The sequence below is a fragment of the Sapajus apella genome, unplaced genomic scaffold (genome assembly GCF_009761245.1).
Source record: "Sapajus apella isolate SASKATOON/1434 unplaced genomic scaffold, GSC_monkey_1.0 scaffold72, whole genome shotgun sequence".
Taxonomy (NCBI): domain Eukaryota; kingdom Metazoa; phylum Chordata; class Mammalia; order Primates; family Cebidae; genus Sapajus; species Sapajus apella.
The window spans coordinates 5,074,755-5,092,858 of record NW_022437012.1 but is presented as its reverse complement, the minus strand read 5'-3'; positions in this window follow the sequence as shown (position 1 = coordinate 5,092,858).

Here is an 18,104-nt window from a genome sequence, read left to right as displayed (position 1 = left end):
GATAGGTCATTTTGTGTCAAAAGGCCAATTATGAAGCATCTAGAAATTTTTTCAATTATACAAATATGTTCTCTGGGTTCTGCTGTGGCCAAGATAGTGTTACTCTGTTTTTTCTGGTGTGGGTTTTGAATTTTCCCCCCAGAAACTGGTTTCATTTGATGTACCCAAGTCTTACATTTCTCAATAAAGAAAAAATATCTCCATTAAAAAAAAAAAAACCTAACAGCAACAAAAAAGCCCAAGACTAGATGAATTCATAGCTGAATTATACCAATTCAGTTGGAGGGCTGATACCAAGTCTAATGAAACTATTTCAAAAATTCAAGAAGGAGACATGCTTCCTCAACTCATTCTATGAAGCCGACATCACTACAACTGGCAAAAATACAATGAAAAGAGAAAATTATAGGCCAAGCCCATGCTCCTGATGAACATACACACAAAAATCATAAACCAAATACTAGCCAACTGAATCTAGTAGCACATCAAAAAGTTAATTCGCTGGGATCAAGTAGGCTCATTCCTGGAATACTAAGTTGGTTCAATGTATACTAATCAATCAATGTTATTTATCACATAAAAAAATTAAAAATAAAACCCATAGGATCATCTCAGTAAATGCCTTTGATAAAACCCAGCATCCTTACATGATAAAAATCATTAACCAACACTGAAGGAACATACCTGCAAAAAAATAAGAGCTATGTATGACAAATCCAATGCCAACATCATACTAACTAATCAGACAAAAGCTGGAAACATTCCTCTTAAGAACTGGAAAAGACAAAGATGCCCACTCTCATCACTCCTATAAAGTATACTACAGGAAGTCTTTGCCAGAACAATCAGTGAAGAAAATCAAATAAAAGGCATTCAAATAGAAAAATGAAGAAACCAAAATATCTCTCTTCACAGATGAAATTATTACCTAGAAAATCCTAAACACTCTATTAAATGACTCCTGAAATTTGGAAACAACTTTAGTAAAGAATCGGGGTGCAAAATCAATGTAAAAGATTCAGCAGCATTTCTATACACTAATCATTTTGAAACTGTGAGTCAAGAATGCAATCCCATATACAAAATCCATAAAAAATAAAAATACCTAAAAATACATCTAACCAAGAAGGTGAAAGATCTCTGCAAGGAGAACTCTAAAACACTGCTAAAAGACATCATAGATTACATAAATAAATGGAAAAATGTTCCAGGTTCATTGATTGGAAAAATCATTATCATGAAAATTGTCACACTACCCAAAGCAGTCTACAAATTTAGCACTGTTTCTATCAAACTATCAATGCAATTTTTTAATAGAATTACAAAAAAAGATTCTAAAATTAACATGGGACTACAAAAAGCCCAAATGACAAAACGAATCCTAAGCAAAAAGAAGAAAGCCAGAGGCATCACATGACCCAACTTCAAACTAAACTATAAGTCTACGGTAATCAAAACAGTATAGTACTGGTACAAAAACAGACACATACACTAACAGTACAGAATAGAGAACCGAGAAAAAAAGCTGCGCACCTACCGCCATCTGAGCTTTAGACACTGAGCTGAACTCAACAAAAATAAGCAATGGGGAATAGGCTCCCTATTCAATACATTGTGCTGGGATAGCAAGCAAAAGTATGAAATTGGATGCCTACCATTAATCATCTACAAAAATTAAATAAAGATGGATTACAAATTTAAATGTAAGACATCAAACCAAAAGAATTCTAGATGAAAATGTAGGAAATACCATTGTGGACATCAGCCTTGGAAAAGAATTAATGACAAAGTCCTCAAAAATTATTGCAACAAAAACTAAAATTGACAAGTTGGATCTAATTAAACTAAAGAGCTTCTGTACAGCTAAAGAAACTGTCAACTGAGTAAGCAGATAACCTAGAGAATGGGAAAAATATTTGCAAACTATGAATCCAACAACAAAAAATTAAAACCAATAACCTCAACAAAAAATAGACAAAAAGCATAACAGACACTTTTGAAAAGATATATAAATGGCCGACAAACATTAAAAAAAATCCTCCACATCACAAATCATCAGAGAAAGTCAATGCAAAACCACAGTGAGATACCACCTATTAGTAAAAACAATAAATAAATAAATTACAGATGTTGATGGAATTGCAGATAAAGGGAATGCTTATACACTGCTAGTGACAAATGTGGTTCAACCATTATAGAAACTAGTTTGGGAATTTCTCAAACAAATTAAAATTGAGCTACCATTTGACCCAGCAATCCAATTACTAGATATGTATCCAAAGGAAAATAAATCATTCTACCAGAGACACTGCACTGCACTTGCATGTTCATCACAGCATTATTCACAATAGCAAAGACATGGATTCAATCTAGGTGCCCATCAATGGTGGACTGAATAAAGAAAATGTGGTACATATACACAGTGAAATACTGGGAAGCCATTGAAAAGAACAAAATTATATCACTTACAGCAATACAGATGCAGCTGGAGGTCATTATTCTAAATAAATTAATGAAGAAACAGAAAACCAATTACCACATGTTCTCACTTATAAGTGGGAACTAAAGACTGGGCACTCATAGCCACATATGGTAACAATAGACACTTTGGACCACCTAAGTTAGGATGGAGGAAGCAAGGCAGGGGTGGTATAACTAACTGTTAGTTACTATGCTCTGGATGGCAGAATCATTCATTTCCCACACCTTAGCATTACACAATACACCCATGTAACAAACCTGCACATGTAACCCTGAATCTAAAAACTGAATTTAAAAAAACTGTTTCTTTTTTTTTTCATTCTTTATGTCTGCTCTCATATTTGTTTCCCTTCTTCTAACTATGGGTATAGATTGCTATTCTCATTATACTTTATTGAGGTGTGAAGTACTACTGGTACCCAAACAGAAATACAGAACAATGGAACAGAACAGAGGCCTCAGAAATAACACCACACATCTACAACCATCTGATCTTTGACAAACCTGACAAAAACAAGCAATGCGGAAAGGATTCCCTATTTAATAAATGATGTTACAATGCCCTGGATGGCAGAATCATTTTTTTTCTTTTTATTTTTTAATGACCAAAGCAAAGCATCTAAAACCGCAGCTTCTGGAAGAACCACTTGTTCTTGCCTGTCTTGTATCTCTCCTCAAACTTGACCTTGGCCTCTTGTTGGGCCTTGTGTTTAAGGGCAGGGTCTCTGAAGACATCCTTATTGACGACAGTTTTGTCCAAGGGGATGTCCACAGAGTACCTTGTGGGCATCAGGTGATTGTAGTTATAAACTTTCACAAAAGACTTGATCTTTGACCTCTTGGCGATCTTCTTCTTGCCCATGGCAGCTGTCACTTTGTGGGGACAGCGGTAAATTCCAGCCACCAAAGCATGGCTGTAGGGGCGATCTAGCTAGCCATGTTCAGAAAGCTGAAACTGGACCCCTTCCTGACACCTTACACTAAAATTAACTCCAGATGGATTAAAGATTTAAATGTAAGACCTAACACCATAAAAACCCTAGAAGAAAACCTAAGCAATATCATTCAGGACATAGGCATGGACAAGTGCTTCATGACTAAGACACCAAAAGCAATGACAACAAAAGGCAAAATTGACAAATGAGATCTAGTTAAACTGAAGAACTTCTGTACAGCAAAAGAAATTATCACTAGAGGGACCCGGCAATCAACAGAACGGGAAATAAGTTTTGCAATCTACCCATCTGACAAAGGGCTAATATCCAGAATCTATAAAGAACATAAACAAATTTACAAGAATAAGACAACCCCATTAAAAAGTGGGTGAAGGATATAAACAGACACTTCTCAAAAGAAGACATTTATGCAACCAACAAACATGAAAAAAAGCTCATCATCACTGGTCATTAGAAAAATCCAAATCAAAACCACATTGAGATATCATCTCATGCCATTTAGAGTGGCGATCATTAAAAAATCAGGATACAACAGATGCTGGAGAGGATGTGGAGAAACACTTTCACACAGTTGGTAGGAGTGTAAATTAGTTCATCCATTATGGAAGACAGTGTGGTGATTCTTCAAGGATTTGCAACCAGAAATATCATTTGACCCAGCAATCCCATTACTGCGTATATACCCAAAGGATTATAAATCATTCTGTTATAAAGACACACGCACACATATGTTTATTGTGGCACTGTTTACAATAGCAAAGACCTGGAACCTACCCAAATGCCCATCAATGATAGACCAGATAAAGAAAATGTGGCACATATATACCATGGAATACTATGCAGCCACAAAAAGGATGAGTTCATGTCCTTTGCAGGGACATATATGAAACTGGAAACCATCATTCTCAGCAAACTAACACAAGAACATAAAACCAAAAACCGCATGTTGTCATTCGTAAGTGGGAGTTAAACAATGAGAGCACATGGATACAGGGAGGAGAACATCACACACCAGGGCCTGTCAGGGGATGGGAGACTAGGAGAGGATAGCATTAGGAGAAATAGCTAATGCAGATGACTGGTTGATGGGTGCAGCAAACAACCATGGCACGTGTATACCCATGTAACAAACCTGCATGTTCTGCACACATACCCCAGAACTTAAAGTATAATAAAAATAAATAAAATAAAAATTGTTCTTTTGCAATGTAAGCATTTATTGTAATACACTTCCCTTATTAGTACTGCTTCTTTCTTAAACCCATAAGTTTTTGTTTATTGTGTTTTTATTTTTACTTGTCTGAAGATATTTTCTAATTTACTTGTTTTTTTTTTTTTCTTTGATTCATTGATTATTTAAGAGGGCATTGTTTAACTTTCTATTACCTGTAAATTTCTAGTTTTCCTACAGCAATTGAATTCTAGTTTGGTTCCACTGAAGTCAGATTAGATACTATTCAAAATTCCTAAATTTGTTAAGATGTGTTTGGTTTTCTAACGAGGTCCATCTCTAAGAATGTTTCATGTACGGTATACTTGAGAAGAATGTATATTCCGATACTGTTGAGTTGAGGATTTTGTATATGTCTGTTGGGTCCATTTTGTCTATATTTTTCTCATCTTCCATTTCTTTATTTGTCTTCTATCTGGTTTTTCTAGCCATTACTGAAAGCAAGATACTGAATTAACCTATTATTACTGTGTTACTACTCTTCTATTCTTATATTCTGTCAAAACATGCTTCTTAAATTTCAGTTGCTTGAATTGTAAATGGAGATACATTTATAATTGTTATATTTTCTGGTATCTTTATTCTTTTCTCATTATATAATGTCACTCTTTGTCCCTTGTGATTGTTTTTTAGCTAAAGTTTATTTATGTTATAAACATAACCATCCCTGATCTCTTTTGGTTTTACATGATTTACAGGAACTTTCCCCAACTCTTTCACTTTTAGTCTCCATGTATTATGTTTAAGATTGAGTTTCTTATAGATATAATGCATCTTCTTCTTTTAAAATTTACTCAGCCACTCTGTTTCTTTTGATGGGGGAGTTTAGTTGATTTACATTTCATGTAATTACTGATTTTAAGAAAGAACTTACTATTACATTAAAAATATTTTTCTATTTCTTTTGCTCTTCTTTGGTTCTCCTGCTGCATTTTTTGTGCTGTATTGATTTTTCTCTGTTGTCATGTTTTGATTTCTTTATCATTTCCTTTTGAATTATGATCTGTAGATATTGTCTTTGGATCTACCATGGAGAATACCTAACACATTTTAAAGATATAACTATTTTGAGCAGAAAAAATTCAATCATACACAAAACATCTTCCCTTTCATGTATCTTCACTCCCATTTATTGATACCACAAATTATATCTATATATGTAGTACTTCTAATTATATATTTAGAGTAAATTATTTTTATGCCTTTGTGTTTCAGATTCTATATAAAAATTTAAAATATTTTATGAACCACTATGGCAATAATGCAATATTCTCTATTTATCTACATATTTACCTGTAGTAGTGAGTTTTATATTTTCATGAGATTTTAAGTTGCTATCTAGTTCTCTTCTGCCTCAAATTGTAAGATTGCCTTTGTCATTTCTTATAATACAAGTGCAGTGGTTGGTGATGAACTCTCTCAGGTATTATTTAACTAACAAAGTATTTATTTTCCCCTTTTTTTCTGAATGACAGTTTTGCTGGATATACTATTTTTAGTAGAAAATTTATTTTTTTCTTTCAGCACTTTGAATGTTTATTTCAATTCCTCTAGCCTGAAATTATTCAGCTGAGAAATCTTGTGTTACTTATATAGAAGCTCTCTTTTAGGTTATGAGTCACTTTTCTCTTGTTGCTTTCAGATGCTATTTGTCTTTTGACTTTTGTGAATTTGATTATAATGTTTCTAGGTGTGAATCTCTGTGTATTCATGCTATTAATAATTCTTTAAGATTACTTAATTTGAATGTTCATTTCTTTTCTTTATGTTTGATTGTACTTCAGGTTCTGGGGTACATGTGCTGATCATGCAGGATTGTTGCATAGGTGCTTACTTGGCAAGGTGGTTTGCTTCCTCCATCCCCCGTCACTTGTAACTGGCATTTCTCCCCGTGTTATCCTTCTTAGCCTCTTCACCCTCCCCACTGTCCCTCTATTAGCCCTCTCCCACTGACCCCAGTGTGTAATGCTCCCTTCCCTGTGTCCATGTGTTCTCATTGTTTAACACTCACCTATGAGTGAGAACATGCAGTGTTTGGTTTTCTGTTCTTATGTCAGTTTGCTGAGAATGATGGTTTCCAGATTTATCCATGTCCTTGCAAAGGTCATGAACTCATACTTTTTTATGGCTGTGTAGTATTCCATGGTACGTATGTGCCACAATTTATTTGTCCGTTCTATCATTGATGGGTATTTGGGTTGGTTTCAGATCTTTGCTATTGTAAACAGTGCCGCAGTGAATATATATGTGCATGTGTCTTTATAACAGAATGATTTATATTCCTTTGGGTATATACCCAGTAATTTAATTGCTGGGTCAAATGCAGTTTCTATTTCTAGATCCTTGAGGTATCGCCGCACTGTCTTCCACAATGGTTGAATTAATTTGCACTCCCACCAACAGTGTATAAGTGTTCCTTTTTCTCCACATCCTCTCCAACATCTGTTGTCTCCTGATTTTCTAATGATTGCCATTCTAACTGGCATGAGATGGTATCTCAATGTGGTATTGATTTGCATTTCTCTGATGACTAGTGATGATGAACATTTTTTCACGTGTTTGTTGGCCTCGTAAATGTCTTCTTTTGAAAAGTGTCTGTTAATATTCTTCATCCACTTTTGAACTGTTTTTTTTTTTTTTTTTCTTGTAAGTCTGCTTTAGTTCTTTGTAGATTCTGGATATTAGGCTTTGTCAGATGGGTAGATTGCAAAGATTTTTTCCCATTATGTGGCTGCTGGTTTAAAAGCTGAAACTGGACCCCTTCCTTATACCTTACACTAATATTAACTCCAGATGGATTAAAGATTTAAACATAAAACTCATATCATAAAATCCCTTGAATGTCCATTTCTTTCTGAAGTTTCTATTATTTCTTAAAATAACCATTCCGTTCATTTCACTTTTCTGAAATTTTCATAATCAATTTATTGGTTGGCTTGATGATCAAAAATTCTTTAGCCTTTCTTTACTTTATCCTTTTTATTCTTCCCTGATTTAATAATTTCAGATGAATTATCTTCAAGTTCACCGATTTCTGCCAATCTGCTGTTGAACTATACTAGTAAAATTTTAAATTCATTTATTGTATTCTTAAACTTCAGAATTTGTTTGGTTCTTCTGCATATATTCCATTTTCTTAATAATCTGATTTTAGTTTTAAATTATTTTCCTGATTTTGTTTAATTGCTGATCTGTATTCTCTTATAGATTATGGAATATTTTTTAAAGATAAATATTTTGAATTACTTGTCAAGTAATTCAGAGATCTCCATTTTGGGGGTTTAGTTCTCAGAGACTTGTTGTTGCTTTTTTTTTTTTTGCTAGGCTTTGTTTCTCTGTTTTGTTGTTGTTGTTGATTTTTCTCATTTGCCTTATTCTTTTGGTTGCTTAGATTTATGCATTAGAAAAATATATTCTTCTGCAAGTTCTTATGGGTGGCTTCATACTTGGTAATATCTTCAGCAGGTAATCTGGTTAGAGATTCTGGGGACCAATAAAACCTTTTGGTGGGGGTTTTAACTTTTCTGGGCCTGTGCATGCAACCCCAATTAGAGGGAGTTGCCGGTTTTCTTTTCAGGAGCTGGTAATCTCTTGCTATTTCTGGTGTTTGCCTGCAGTACTGCAGGTTCTGTGGTGCTGCAGCAACAAGTGTCCCTGTATTCTTGTATTCTCAGTGGTCTAAGACATCCAAAGTATGTTGGCTCCTTGTCAATACTCTAAGTCAGGCAAGACAGAAACCAGTTCTTTAGACAGCCCTTTGGAAAACCAGAAGGCCAGACACATGTTCTACTCATCCCTCTCCCTCCTGAGGTAGAAACCTCAAATTGGGTACATCCTCCCAGTTGTGCTGAGCTGTACTAGTGTGTTTATAAAGGCACTCCAATTTCTTTGGTTCTGCACTATACCACCCCCACTCTCCCTTGTTTTCGGTGTTCCCAGCCACCCAAACTCTCATAATTCCATAAATTTTCTGAGTCAGGTAAGGCAGAAACTGGTCACAAGGTCAGCCTTCCAAAAAGCCATAATACACCTTCCAATTTTCTTTTCCTTGCCCTTGAAGAAACTGCATACTGGGCTTCTATCCTGATGAAATTCAGCCAAGCCAGTTTGGGGGTAAGGTAATTGCAGGTAAATCAAATTGTCTCTTCTTATCTATTTCAATGTGGCTGTTTGTAGCTTTACACTACACTTTGGGTACTGCAACTTAATTAGGTTTTGGTGTTCTCAAAAGGTATTTTGGTCCATATGTTATTTTTATGCTGGTATCTCTATAGGGAAATGAGGGCTCGCACTAGCTATCTAATATCTTATTTACAAATAATTTTAAGTAACATTTATACTAATATAGAAATATTTATTAATTTAGTGCTTAATTTGTCACCTAACATTTAGAAAAGATAAAACATATAGATATATATGAATTCATTCTAAATTTGAACATTTCCTGCTTATAAACTTGGTTCTGCAAAGATTTTCACAGGTGTACTCTGGCTTCGCAGTGGAAAGGTAATTATGAGTGGAGTTTATTTCCTCCCTAAGGTCCCTGCACATCTGCTTATATGTTTAGAAAATGTCACTGTAAAAATAACCCAAAGATACAAATTTTGGATTTCATCTTTAACAGATAATGGGAGGTTTGTGAGATGTCTTGAAGATGCTTTCATATCTCTAGGAGATTTAGGAATTCATGGCAAGTACCAAAAATGCTTTCTTATATTTGTGACCATGAAGGGTTTCAGTTGAATAGAGTTTCATGTTCCTTTCATTTAGATTAGCATATAAAATAGTTACATATCTGGATGCAAAGATGCTGTTAGAAGTTTTGATACTATAATTGATTTCACAGTTTTTTTACTCTCTCTCTCTCTATGTGTGTGTGTATGTGTATTTTATTAAAATAAGTAGAAAAATGTTATAGTTAACACACCAGATCTAACATGTTAGAGATAAGCATCCTATTAAAAATAGTCTGGAAAAATTGGACATACCTATTGCTAGAGCGGAGGATAAGGGGTCTGGGAGTTACATTAGCCTGGATTTGGCTCCTGACTATATCCTTTGATCACTGTGGGACTTCAGTGAATTGCTTCAACTCTTTTTAGCCTCAGTTGCTACATAATCAAAACAAGATCTTTAACTCACATTATGGGAATTAAATAAATTGTTCTTTGTCAAACATCAATTAGGATGTTCTATACTAAACTAACTTTTGCCACTGAAATTACAAAACATGTTTCATTAATTCATTGTTCAAAACAAAACTAATTGCTCTTATGAAATGTTTCTCAGGGCCTATAGAAAAAATAAGAATGATTTTCTATGACACAAAAAAGAATGGATTTATTTCTAAAATCCCAAACATCTTCTGAATGTTATCTAAAAGGTAATGTGAGAATTTTCTCAAAACATTTATATTATTTTATTTTATGAAGATACTGGAACTTTCAAGTTACAAAGTAGCAGCATATATGCAAACTGGCTTTATTCCCCAGCACAGATCAACAAAAACAAAAATACAGCATTAATGCTGTCACCAGTAATATACGAAATCTGAAATATGAGGATGAGACAGTTCTCACAACCACAGAGAAGTAAAAAGTCTCCAAGCAGACAGTAAAATAATTGGATTTTCATATTCATGGTATCACTCCTCCAATCTGCTTGGCATCAAGTATGTAGGCATTTTCCCCTGACTCACAATTTTTACACTACAAAAAGTAAAACTCTGGTGACAACCAGCTTTCTAGCCATCTTGGTTACCTGACAGGAAACCTTTTCCTGCCACATCCACAAGAAGTATCAGAAGTATCTGAAGTGCAAAATATCCATTTGGACATATAGAGACGGGACAGAGAGTGACACTACTATCCTCAGCCCTGGAAACTTTGCTCTATCCATAAGCAAGGGACACACGAAATCAAATAGACTTTTCAGCTTCACTGTGTTGTAGAAGGCACATTCCTTAGTTTCCCTGGGGATGAACCCTTAGCGAGCCTTCCCACACTACTGGGGTATCTTCTTAGGGACTTCTATCATTTGAAACCGTGAGTACTCTGATCAGGTACTAGAGCCAAGACAAACCTGGGTGAAACATACATCTAGTGCCAAAAAGGAGATAGAGACCCAGCAGGGGGGAAAAGAAAGAAACTCAACTGGTAAATTACAAAAACTCTCTATGCAAACATATCCAAGTAAAACTCAAAATAAACCAGACAGGAGGATCTCCTCAAATTAACAAAGCAAGAAGTCAGTGGCTGACCCTAGTGAGATTGTGATATGTGAGCTCTCTGACCAAATATTCAAAGTAGCAATTTTAAGAAAACTCAGTGATCCCCAAGGTAACATAGAAAATCAATTTATACATTTATCAGAGAAATTTAACAAGGATATTAAAATAATTTTATTTTAAAATAAAGCAGAATTCTTAGAACAAAAGAATACAATTGCTAGACTTAAAAATATATTAAAAGCCTGCAATATCAAAATGAATTAAGAAGAAAGAATCAGTGAGCTCAAAATTAGGATATCTGAAAACACATATAAGAAAAAAGGACAAAAAAAAAAATTAAAACAGTAGAAAGACTGACTATAGAATACAGAAGAAATACCTCAAAAAGACCAGAACTAAGTAAGAATAATTAATACTCGAGGGAATTTAGCAACAGGAAGGAAAAGAAAGGTTATTCAAAGAAATAATAATAACTAAACCTTTCCAAACTCGAGAACGATTTAAATATTCAGGTACAAGATCAGAGAATACCGAACAGAGTCATCCTAAATAAGATGACCCCAAGGCAGATGCCTTAGACTAATAATCAAAAAACCCTTGAAAGTCAAGGACAAAGAAAGGATCTGAAAGGTAGCAAGATAAAAGAAGCAAATAGCCTATAAAGGAGCTCCAATTCATGTGGCAACAGATGTCTCCATGGAAACCATACAGGCAGAGAATGGGATAACATTTTCAAAGTACTGAAAGAAAGAAAAAAACACTACCATTCAAAAATACTGTATCCAGCAAAGCTAGCCTTCAAATATAAAGGAGAGAGAAAACCTCTTGCAGCCAAATGGTTGAAAGAATTTATCACCAGCAGACACATCTTCCAAGAAATACTAACAAGTGTGCTTCAATCTGGAAAAAACAAAAAACAAAAAACACTAATGTGCAAAAAGAAAAAATTTAGAGGTATAAAACCCACAGAAAAAGTTAACTAAATAGACCACCTTATAATACTTTGATGCTGTGTTTTGTGAAATGCAATCCACTCCTATCTCTAGTATGAAGCCTAAAAGACAAATATATCAAAACCAAAAATAGTTAGAGAAAGCCGTGCAGAAATACGCAACATTAAAATATGTAAATTGAGACAAAAAAAGTCAAAATGTTGGAGGGGAATGGAGTTAATACATAGTTAGTTTTAAACACGTTTTTCTTTTTTATGGTATAAGTTGTCATCTATTTAAAATGACTTACTACATCTATAATAGGTTTTTGTAAGCCTCATGTTAACCACAATGCATAAACCTGTAATAGGTACATTAGAAATAAAAAGCAATGAATTAAAACATACTACCTGAGAAAATCACTTAATCACAAAGAAATACAATAAAAAATGAAAAAAGGGAAAAAAGGAGTTTCAAATGAAATATAAAACAAGCAACAAAATGTCACTAGTAAGTCCTTTTTTATTACTACTAACAACATTGAATGTAAATGAACTTAATTTCCCAGTTATAAAAAAAAGAGTAGCTGACTGAATAAAAAAACAAGATCCAGCTATACTGTCTACAAGAAAACGATTTCACCTGTAAAGACATACATAGACTGCAAGTAAAGGGATGCAAAATAAAATATATTCCATTCTAGTGTATACCAAAAAACTAGGAGTAGCTATACCTAGATAAAACAGAATAGAAGTCAAAGACTGTAAAAGACAAAAATGTCACTACATAATGATAAATATATAAATTCAGCATAGAGGATATATCCACTATAAATACTAATGCACACAACATGAAACACCCGAGTATATAAAAGAAACACTAATTAATCCAAAGGGAATTACTGACTTCAATTTAATAACTGTTGAAAACTTCAACACCCCACTTACAGTAATGGACTGATCATTACAACAAAAAATCAACAAGGAAACATCAGAATTAAACTACACACTAGATCAAATAGGAGTAACTGGAATTTACAGAATATTTTACCCAATGACAACATAATACACCTTCTTTTCAACAACACATGGAAAAGTTTTCAGAACAGGCTATATCTTAGGCTACAAAACAAGTGTCAATAAATTCAAAAACAAGAAATAATATTATTTTTTCTGAACACATTTTAATACAACTAGAAATACATAATAAGAGAAAACTCAAGAACTACACAAACACATCAAAATTAAACATGCTCCTGAATAACCAATGGGTCAATGAATAAGTAAAGAAGGAAAAATTTAAAATTTCTTAAATGACAACATAAAAAAAAATTCTGAGATACAGCAAAAGTAGTACTAAGCATGAAGTTTATAGCAAAAAATATTTGCAAAAAAAAATAGAAAGACTTTAAATAAACAATCTAATGACGCCTCTCAAGGAACTAGAAAATTGAGAACAAACCAAATCCAAAATTAGTGGAAGAAAAGAATTAAGATCAGAGCAGAAATAAATAAAATTAAGGCTAAAAAATACAGAAACCCATATAAATAAAAAGATTTTTTTCTTGAAAAAATAAGTAAAATTGGAAAAACTTAATTATGAAAAAAGAGAAGACCCAAATAAAATCAGAAGTAAAATAGATGACATAAAACTGAGACTACAGAAATACAAAAAATCATTAGAGACTATTGGGAACAACTTTATGCCAACAAATTGGAAAACTTAGAAGAAATTCATAAATTATTGGACACATAAAATCCCCCAAGATTGAAATATGAAGAAATAAAAAACATCTATAAATCAATAAAAACAAGATTGAAGCTACAATAAAATGTCCCCCATCAAAGAGAAGTCCAAGATCTGATGGCTTTAATACTGAATTATACCAAACATTTAATAAGAATATCAATTCTACTCAAACTCTTCAAAAAAAAAAAAATGTCAGGGAGATAATACTTCCAAACTCATTCTACAAAGCCAACACTTCTTTCATGACAAATACCAGATTAAGACACAACAACAACAACAAAAACAACAAAATTCATTAATTAAAAAAAAACCACAGGCCAATATCACTGATTAACATAGATATAAAAATCCTCAACAAAAACAGTAGGAAATTTAATTTCACAACATATTAGAAAGATTATTCACCAGGATTAAGTGGGATTCATCCTAGGAATGCAAGAATGGCTCAATAAATCAATAATTACACTATTACTGATTACAGTGCAATAAAATTGCAATGCAATATACAAGATAAAACACTTTAACAGAACCAAGAACAAAACAATATGATCACTTCAAATATATCCTAAAAATAATTTTATAAAATTCAATATTCTTTCATGATTAAAAAAAAAAAAACCCTCAAAAAACTGGGTTTAGAAGGAAAGTAGCTCAAAATAATAAAAGCCATATGTGACAAAGCCACAGCCAGTGCCCTGCTGAACTGGGAAAAACTGAAAGCCTTTAAGATCTGAAACAAGAAAATTTTGCTTGCACCAATTTTATTCATCATCATACTGGAATTCCTCACCAGGGCAATCAATCATATAAAAGAAAGAAAATTTAAATTGGGATGGAAGAAGTCAAATTAACCTTGTTTGTCTATGACATGATCTTATAAGAACCTGTAGAGTCTACCAAAAACTGTTAAAACTGCTCATTTCAATACAATTTCAGGATGCAGAAATCAGTAGCATTTATATACTCCAAAAGCAAACAATCTGAAAAGAAATCAAGAAAGCATTCCTGTTTACAAGAGCTACAAATAATATAAAATACCTAGGATTCAATTTAATCAAAGATGTGAAAGAACTATACAAAAGTACTATAAAACGATAATGAAATAAACTGAAGAGGCAACAAAAAATGGTAGTATATGCTAATTAATAGAAAATTTTACTGTTAAAATTAAAATATTATTTAAAGCAATTTACAGATTCAATGACGTCCCTATCAAAACACCAACGACATTCTATAGGGAAATAGAGAAAAAAAAAAAAGCCTATAATTTATGTGCATCCACAAAAGACTCCAAATAACCAAAGCAATCCTGAACATAAAGGACAAAAGGAAAGGTGTTACAATACCTGATTTCAAAATATATTACAAGGCTATAGTAGCCAAATCAACATGGTACTGGCATAAAAACAGACACATAGAGCAATGGAACATGATAGAGAACCCAGATATAAATCCACACATTTCCAGCCAATTCAGTTTTGACAAAGGTACCGAGAGCATCCGATGGGAAACAACAGTCTTTTAAATAAATACTGGTGGTTAATATGCGGAAGAATAAAACTATATCCCTCTTCTCACCATATACAAAATAAAATCAAAATAGATTAAAGTCTTAAATCTAAGGCTTGAAATTATAAAACTAATACAAGAAAGCTAAAGGGAACAAAAGAAAAAATAGACAAATGAGGTTATATCAAAAGAAAAGGCTTCTGCACAGCAAAAGATACAAAGAAAAGAGCCAAACTATAGAATAAAAGAAACTATTTGCAAACTCTCTATCATCAAGGGATTAATAACCAGAATATAAAAGGAGCTCAAACCCAACAGCAAAAAGGCCAAATAATTTTATTTAAACATCAACAAAAGTGTAAAATGTATTTCTCAAAATAAGGTATAAAAATGGGTAAGAGGTATATAAAAAAAATGCTCAATGTCATTAATCATCAGATGAATGCGAATCAAAACCACAATGAGATATTATCTCACCCTAGTGAATATGGTTTTTATCAAAAAGAGAGTAATGAATGCTGGTGAGGATGTAGAGAAAAGGAACTCTTGTACTCTGTTGGTGGGAGTGAAAATTAGTACAGCCACTATAGGAAACATTATTGAGGTGACTTACTTTTTTTCAGGTATGTTCCTTCTATACCCAGTTTATTGAGGGTTTTATTGCAACTATCATATGATCTAGCAATTCTACTTTTGGGCATATATCCAAAAAAGGAAATTAACATATCAAATAGCTGTCTACACTCCCCTGTGTTTTGCAGAACTATTCATAAGAACAAACTATGGAATCAACTTAAGTGTTCATCAGTTGTTAAATGGATTAAAGAGAATTGATATATACAACACAATGGTATATAATTCAGCATAAAATAATAAAATCCTGTCATTTACAGCAACATGAATAGAACTGAAATTAAGTAAAATAAACCAAGCACAGAAAGATAAATATTGCATGTTCTCATTCATATGTGGGAGCCAAAATGGCGGAGCCCATGAAGCTAGTAGATTTGTAGGTACCAGAGGCCAAAAGAGGTAGGCAACAATGAAGGCAGATTGATTAATGGGTACAAATATACAGTTAGAAGATATAAGACCCAGTGTTCAATAGTTCAGTAGGGTGACTAAAGTGTTAATATATTGTACATTTCAAAATAGCTAGAAGAGACTAATTTACATGTTCCTAGCATAAAGATAAATGTTTAAGGTGATGGATATTCTGATTAAGCTAATTTGATCATTAACATCATATGAATGTAACATTACCCTCAGAATATGTACATCTGTTATGTATCAGTTAAAATTTTTTTAAAAATTGCACTCCAGCCTGGGTGAAAGAATGAGATCCTATGTAAAAATAATACATAATAAAAATTGAAATAAAATATTTAAAAATATGAAGGTGCTATTAACAGTCAAATACTATTTGAAGCTATCAAATATTGCTTAAAATTCCTTTCTCTCCTAAGCATCATATTACCTTATTTATTTTAGGCCACTCTTTCTTACACTGAATTTCCCTGAAACCTTAATGACTATCTAAGGTATTTTTAGTGTCCATGAATAATCCATACGTTTAATTGTATACTGTTATACTAAGATGGAATATTAATAAAAGCATAATGCAATCACTTGGCTATAAACTATATTGAAAAGCATTTTTGAGTAATTTCCAATATTGGTATTTACACTTAAATTTCAGGTTTTATTGATGGATGAAAGTGTTATCACTGACTAATAAAAATAAACAGAGGCAGATTTAATGTAGACATAATATACTTAAGTTGGTTTAATGGAAAACAATATAACAAGAACATCACAAAAGTATTAAACTATAGGATCATAGAGAGGAAAATAGTGGAAAAATTGAACTGTAAATTGGTGGCCAATGATTGTGCTGGAATGCCAAACACAACAAAATTTGACTATCAGCAGTCAGGTTGATGTTTTTGCATGCATTTATAAAATACTTTATTGAGCTCCTTTTAGGCAGAAATTTCAGCACCATAAGTTATATTGAATTATTCTTAGTGGTTAAAAATGTAAGGATTTTACTTGAACTTTTAGTCTTATGAAGGTTTTTATAATGAGAAGTTTACATTTGTATGTTCAAGTAATATAAAATAATTCAAGGTAATATTTGTTTTCTTTCCCCTAAAGGTGTTCTGAACTTATGCAAATCAAATAAATACTGATGGAGAAAATGGTGTTTCAAGGGTATGGTTCAGTTTCTCAGTAACCTAGAGCCTGCTCACTCCAGAGACCTAGTCTACACCTCAACTCTTTGTCGGCAAGGAATGCATAAAGTTTCATCATGAGGATAAGATTGATGACTCATGAAATATATTTACTGAAGCAATATTTAATGTTGCCAGCCAGATATTATTATTGCCACTTTACTCAGGTGGTAATAGAGGCTGAGGGAAATTCACAGTAATGAACATTATACAGACAGTATAGAATATGGGCTCCTTTATCTGATTTCAAAGGCTCTCTAATAATAAGTGCTCAAAAATAAGAAACTGAAAAGTAGTAAAATATTACCCATCATATCTGAAACTTTTATTAGAAAGTTCATTTAATAAATATCCAAATTTATTTTCTAGGAGAAAACATAGGCTAACATGCATTAATATGAACATATATTATTAAAAAGGGGGAATTAAAAGCCATCTGTTTTTCCAAAAGGAATGATGTGGAAAATATCTATTCATATGATCATTGCTACTAAAGCATCTTTTACTAGTAAATTTTTGTTTTTACATTAAAATTAATGACTCAGAGAGAGAATAATGGGCTAGAAAGCAAATGACTTTATTCTATATCTTTATAATTCCATTATATTCTTGAGGTAACCATCTAGAGAAGTTCATGGTTTCAGTATTTAGAATCCATTCTGCCTTCTACCACAGTAAAATGTCTTGTTTATCAAGCAAGCCAAGTTTCTCAGAAGGCATAAGATTTGCTTCATTATCTGACTCCTAATTCTCTTCATAGTTTTGTCTCCTAACACTTCCCCT